The sequence below is a fragment of the Halyomorpha halys genome, unplaced genomic scaffold, assembly GCF_000696795.3.
Source record: "Halyomorpha halys isolate HHAL.00 unplaced genomic scaffold, Hhal_1.1 Scaffold62.1, whole genome shotgun sequence".
Taxonomy (NCBI): Eukaryota; Metazoa; Arthropoda; class Insecta; order Hemiptera; family Pentatomidae; genus Halyomorpha; species Halyomorpha halys.
Window position 1 is genome coordinate 110,131 of NW_027116333.1, and position 7,357 is coordinate 117,487.

A 7,357-nucleotide genomic window follows, 5' to 3' on the forward strand; every position below is an offset into this window, starting at 1 on the left:
GGGAAAAGAATTAAGAAACGAAAGGTCGAACTGAAGGAATAAAATACCAAGAAAGTTGATAGCTGATTGTAGATTTGACTTTCGAAAACATAATTTCGGGACCTTTAAATCTAAAGGAGTCATTGAAGTGAAACTAACATATCGTTCGTTAACATGCTGTGATTTTTTTTTATTTATACGAGAAGCATATCCAGAAAGTAAAAGTACTTCGCAATGTCTGTATTAAAATTATAATCTGTACCACTGCGACCCATGGGGAGTCAGGGGTTCGAATATTAGTAAGGAAGTACTGTCACTAGACCAACAGTTGTGCAAGGAGGTAATTTGGTCAGGATCACGCTCGACCGGAAAATTTTTATTCAATTAAGGATACCCAATTTATGAGGCTGGGTGGACCCCAGTAGGACTCCAGAACCCACAAGAGTTGAGTCGCGGCCACAGTGTAACAGAAAACCATCTTCAACTAAAAGTTTTAAAATTTATATTAGAAAAATTCAGAATATTGTGTAAATAATCACATTCCCATTTTATGCAGCTATTTGATGCAAATTTTATAGACTTCCCCCGACACCTCCTTTGCCCATTTCAAAATCTTTTGTTTCACTTTCTCATCGGTTCGAATTTTAGAAGTATGCAAGGTGGATCAACCCGTCTTAACTAAACAAGTTCAAAATGGCATGATGGCGCTGTCCTTTTACCATCACACGTTCGTTCGGTGTTTTGTGATTAGCAATAAATATTCTTGATCTGTGCAAAAATTTAAGTCGGAATCATTATGTTAGCACACATCTTGCACTTGGTAGGATTTCTTGTCGACATATTTCAGTCTTGCCAACTTCCTAAAAAAAAAAAAAAAAATACACATACAACAATATCCCAGTAGTACTCTTGCTTTCTGGATGCCTCCTACAACATTTACAAATTTTATTCTCATATGCAATTGGAAATAGTCATAAAAAAAAGTAAAAAAAAAAATATTATAATACAAAATAAGTTATACACTTCAATATTATTCTTCCTTCATAGATCTCTATTTCATTAAAACTATATCCGTTTAAAAAAAAAAGTCATTAGACAAAATGCTAATTCGCCTGATATTAAAATATATTAATTTTTCCGCTTTGAGCGATTTTTTATCTATAATTTTCCACGGCTGAGCCGCTCGAACAAGGGATAGTCCGTCTTTGTGGGTTCCTCGAAAATAATTAATCACCCTTCATCAGTCTTAAAAAGGGAAAATAACTTCTTTCCTAGCTGCCGCTCTTTAATCTGCTAAATTCCTCTCAAATTTTCAATTTTCCGGCCGAGGAGTTAAGGAGTAATCGATTCCTGGTGTAAATTCCACCACAAGAGCGGTCGGGCTTAGTGGGACGGATTAGGAAGGATTAAACATAATTATGGTTTTTGAGGTAATCATTCGGAACTAAATTGTCTGCAAAAGGGCAAGTATTAGGCCCAAAACTCTTAAGATCTTCAAAATAGATTATATTACATTTAATAAAAAAAAAAACTTTTTTAAATTAATGAATGGAATAAAGTAACTCTTAAATCATTAGTTGCAGTCAATGAAAAATAGCATTGATATTTCTGTTATATGGTACTTAGCCAATATAAAATCTCTGTTTAACAATCACCAAATTCAGAGCCGCTTCTTCTGGATAAGTGGAATTTTGAAATTTATCATTTATTGTAAAATAATAATAGTTTTGAAAAAAAGTAATTAGTTAAGTGCACTGGTTAATGTTAATTTTCATACATAGATCAATAAGGAATATTAATAAATAATTATAATTGAATGATTTTTAACAATATTAAAGTGTTTTCTACACTGTAGTTCTCGACATTCAAAATATTAATTTTTCAGAGTAGATTAAAGGTCTATCAAGAGAGGAATTAAAATTACTATTCTCTATCTAATCCTTGACGCATATCATGTTATTCCTGACCACCAGTTTGGATTTAGAACATCCCATTCAACCATACAACAGTGTCATCGAGTGGTTGATGTCATATCATCCACATTGGAGCGCGGAATGTACTGCACGGGAGTCTTCCTCGATGTTGAACAAGCTTTTGATCGAGTCTGGCATCCAGGTCTGCTCTAAAAACTTCCTCAATTACTTCCCCCTACATATTTCCTTTTAATCCGTTTCTACCTCTCTGATAGAACCTTTAAAGTAAATCATGACCTAGCCTACTCATCTCTCTTTTCTCAGTCCGCTGGTGTTCCTCAAGGTAGTATCTTAGGTCCCCTCCCTTACAAGGTTTATACAGCTAACATCCCAACCCACCCTAACACAGTCCTAACAACATACGCTGATGACACATGTATACTCTCAGAAAACAATGACCCTACTAATGCATCACAAACACTACAGACACACATAACATCGATTGAAGAATGGTGTAAAAATTGGATAATGAAAATACATTCCAATAAATCTTACAAATTTCCTATAAATACAATTCCTATAAATAGGAACGTATGACTTCATGTTTTAGAAATTCTTCAATTATACTCTACTTATCGTTGTCAAACGGAGCTGATACAGCATCTGGACGAACTACTAACCTGGATATCCCCATAAAAACTGTAAACTGTTCGTCGATTCCGACTGTTTCAACACTTACTAGACAAATGGTCTAATCTACCAAATAATTTCAAAAGATTCATCTGCATGACCATAATAAGGCCTACTTGGGCGTGAGGGATTGACCTTCAGGGTAATTCCTCTCGTCTTCGATCCTTACAATCCAAATCCCTTCGTAAAATCCACAATGCTCCAGATTTTCTCACAAATAAATCATCCATAAATAGCTCAATGGTCCATAAGTAACCGATCTATCCCGAACCAGATAGCAATACTTCATTCTAAACTCACTAGTTTCTAGCTTTATTTCTCCTATATTCCTGACGCTCCTCCGAGGCACCTGAATCTTGAGCCTATCTCATGTAGATATGTTATTGGAATTCTACCAAGGAATAGTTTCTCCATAAGTCTGTATCATGCCTTTGCAACACTGATATCACATTCACTAAATGTTTTTTATGTGATAGAGTTATAAATATCAATAAACAGCCAATAAAAATTTAGCCACTTTCAAAACAAAGCAGCGATTGTTAAACAGGTCTTTTGTTTTCAATAAATTTAAAAAAGGTACAAGAAAAATTACACTCATATTCAGCTGTGATTACCGGCGAATAGATATAAATTAACATAACCCAATATTTTTCCATGAAGGTAGTTTTATCGAAATATTTAAATACACAACTGCTATTTACTGTCTCGGGGTATAGTTGGGATGTCAGGACAATCGCTGAATGCAATTATCCAAAATATTAATTTACAAGTTAATTAATTAATTCATATTGAGTCCTGCAAAATTATTATTTTAATTGAATTCTTTTCCAAAGGCTTTTTGTGTGTTTACCAGTTAACCAATTAAATATCTGTATATTTATAAAATGTTGCTATTTATTAACTATATAATATAAGAAGGTGTGGTATTGGGTAATATAATAGTATATAAAATATATCAAGGAACAAAAAGTTTATTTACATTGATATGATTAATGGAAATTATAATATGATTCAAATGATTAATGGTTGCCATAAAGTATCATTATTACATTACTGCTTATTGCCTAATGTATAGTTATAGCTGCTGATTTGGATGGTGTGTGTTAGTCGAGGTGTGTATTGGTGAAGACTTCGCCATTGGTGTCGTGTTGTCGAAATCGTGGGTGTCATCTCAGCCCGACAGTTCCATTTCAAAAGAGCCCTTCTTAGGACTTCTCCAAGACCATGTTCTTCTCTAGCCCGTCTTGTTACTTCTGCACCTCTATCGCTTCTGTCTCTTGGCCTTCAATGCCACTTTTTCGTGGTCAGATCTCACTCTCGTTCGTATAGGCGTCACCTTTTCGGAACCTTATTACCCATTGTCTATCATCAGCCACACCCAAGACAAATACGTTACAAGACACCTCTTGTACCACTGTAGATTTAGAATGGTGTTTGGTGCAAGTATTGTTTATAATTGACCTGCCCACCGACAAAGCCAGCAGGCAATACCTGCTTTTCATAGATTTGCTCAGGACCCTTTCAGTTGTCCATTAACCACCTGTGAAGTGCCCTTTGTTGATATATCCGGCACAGGTATGACAAGACATATGGCAAAGATCCTTATAATATTAATAATTGCTAATAGCTTGATACATAGCACTACTAATAATTATTTTCTAAATAAGAAATAAGTGATAAAACCAAGGCAACAATGATTCTGAATTATTCTCATTACTTGAAATCTATATCAGTATCGTCTTGTCATACTGATACTAGTTGGGTTTTTGTTTTACAGGATTGTAACTTTTAGAATAAAAAAGAGTATTTACGTGCAATCGTGATATATTTCATTGTCAAAAAAAGCGACGAGTTGTTTTACGCTTTTAGGGTTATGCAGCGTATCACTTTTTTGTTTAAATTCATACCCGTCTCCACTTTTCCAAAATATGTCAATATCTGCTTTAGAGGCCTCTGAAAGTGTCACTTCGTCTTTTTCAGATCCATCATCGGTGTTTTTCATACGGTAAAAGATGTATGCAGCTATTGCACTACTAACGATAAGTGAGCATGTGATGATTGTAATTCTAGTTATATTATGAAACATACTAATGCAAAGTTTAAAACATATGCTAGTTTATAAGATGCTGAATTATGAAAAGAATATATTCTTACAAAAAACTCCATAGCATTATCGGCTTCAAAGTATCTGCAAATCAAGCTAACCTCGTGTAAATGCCCTAAAAGAAAAGCCTGAATTACAAAAGTGAATTAATCGTCTTAGCTTCATCGAGAGAACTTACAAAATGCCATGCTTATTCCATTAACATATAATCAAAAGATTGTGAATAATAATCATTTTGAATAATTCTACTCTTGATTATTTCTATTTACGAATACATCAATCGATCATCTGTTCTAGATAAGTAGATTTGTTAAGAAATTTATGTAGTAAAATCTTATAAATAACCTGATTCAGGTTCAGAATATTTAAGTAATATAGAATAATAAAAATCCAATTTACAATCGATAGTATTTGAAACTTACTAAAATGACCACAATGACTGACTAATGATACTATCATTTCAATAGTGTATTTTCACTTTAACTACCAATTACTTTGTTTGCTTAATAGATTCAGAAATCCCAAGTGGAGGATGTAAATATAACATTGTCGCTTAGATACAACATATATCTGGATCGGAACTTTCTTTTAATGCTTATTAACTACAGATATCATTACTAGAGGTTAGAGCGAACCCATATTGATTAAAAAATAACCTTTTGCAATTAACCAGGGAGGTGCCATAACTCTACTGTTTCAAGCAGAAATGAAGCTAATGGGAGGGGATTAGACCACGCCCTTTGAAGACAACTTTACCTTACTTCACCTACATCAACGCCTATGGCATGATAAAAGTAAAAAAAAAAGATTTAGAAAAATAAAAATAAATAGATAAAAAATCAAATAAAAATCAAAGAGGAGTTATAATTTATAAAGAAGGCGATGCGCTTTTAAGAATTCAAACACCAATGCAACTGTATATTCCTCATCTGTGAGAGCTTCTGACAAATTTTGGGTCAGTCCCATCCTGTTATTATTCGTAAATAGTGAGTACATTCTTCAAAAATATATCTAATCGTAAGAATGTACTGACAATATTTGCACGTTGGAGGTGGCAGTTTTCAGATCAGGTGAGATTGCGTGAGGAGAGTATGACCTACTCTCAAGCGGGTTAGAGCAACTTCCTCCCTACGGCTGTTGCGGTAGGATGTTGACCATGGTTATTTCTTTTAATTTACTCGGAGAGCTTTCATCCTACTTGGCCTGCCATTTTTCTAATATTTGTAATTTAAGGGGTGTACTGAGTTCTGCTTTACTTTACCTTACTTTTAAATGACTTATTATTATTGGAGCGACAGACTGTGGAAGTCCAAGGCCTCGCACGTTGTACTTAGATACATCGCGCGTTTCGTGAATTCTATGCCTGAAAAAGGGGATTCGAACTCGAAAGCTTTGGGTTGGCAGACAGGAGCGTTACCATGCTGCTACCATCACCCTCATTTAAATGACTTATTAGGATTTCTAAAATATATTTACTGTTTGAAAAAGTAAGGAGTTAATATAAAATTGAATTAACTTGGTAAATTTTTCAATTAAGTTTTCTAGGAACAAGTAATAGAAAAGTATTATTATTATTTAAAAAAAAGTTTTTAATGAAAACATTACAATAGAAAGATTGATGCAAATATATTGTTTCTAGTAAAATGGAGAAAGTATATATTTAAAAAAGATTAAAAATAGAAAACATTATTTTTTAGAATATATTTATTTATTGATATTTACAACTGTATAAAAAAATACAAGTAAATTTGATCATAATGACATAATGATATGATACAGGATGTAGAGAAACTACCCAGTAGTAGAACTCTGAAAACAGTTTACAATATAAGGTCACGAGGCCATCTTCTTTTCAGGCGTCTCCGAGGATTTCCAGGAATAGAAGAGGAAGCAAGGTTAGAAACTAGTGGGTTTGGGTGGTTAGGGAGTTTATTATGGAAGGAATAATGTCGGGTTCGGGGTAGATCGGTTACATAAGGAACATTTAGGTCTTTATGGATGGTTTTATTAGTAACAAAATAAGGAGCATTGAGGATCTTACGAAGAATTTTGGTTTGTAAAGATTGGATACGAGAGGAATTCAAAGGTTTAGTGGAGCCCCAAAGCTCAACTCCGTACGTCCAGATGAGCCTTATTATTGTCATGTAGATCAGTATTTTGTAATGAATTGGAAGTTTAGACCGTTTGTCTAGTAAGTGCTGTAATAGTCGGAATCTGCGTGCATGAATATTTAATTCGTACAACAACTTAGTGACTGATATTGTTTTTGTAATTAATATTAATAAAAAAAAAAAAAATCACCAAAAAATATTTGCAAACTTTGATTGACCCTCAACTTTTTTTTTTTTATCTCTGCCTAGACATTTTTGGCATACGGAGTGAGGCAATAACTCTTAACTGTCAACTGTCAAATATGGAGGACCGGATGCCAGGACTACGAAAGAAACAGACCCCGACTTTTGGCGTCACTCGGTCTGGAAGCGTACCCCCTCCATTATACTCCATGTATTTAACATACAAAAATCTATTCAAGTCCCGTCCGGATAGTATTGAAGAAGGAAGAATACAATATCATGAGATATCTACGCAAACCTTTCTAAATATTTAAATTCTCTCATTCAGATTATTTTAAAACGTATTTTCCAGACATTAAATTGTATGCTTAGTTCTA

General features: G+C 33.8%; 1 long non-coding RNA gene across 1 annotated transcript; it reads right to left on the reverse strand.

The window, feature by feature from the left end:
- Nucleotides 1-3,567: 3,567 nt before the first annotated feature.
- Nucleotides 3,568-4,964, reverse strand: LOC106692598 (uncharacterized). The gene is made up of 3 exons (XR_001344988.2): nucleotides 4,865-4,964; nucleotides 4,737-4,814; nucleotides 3,568-4,615 (listed from the first exon to the last, which is right to left on the reverse strand). It is a non-coding gene; the product is annotated as an uncharacterized lncRNA (long non-coding RNA).
- Nucleotides 4,965-7,357: the final 2,393 nt, after the last annotated feature.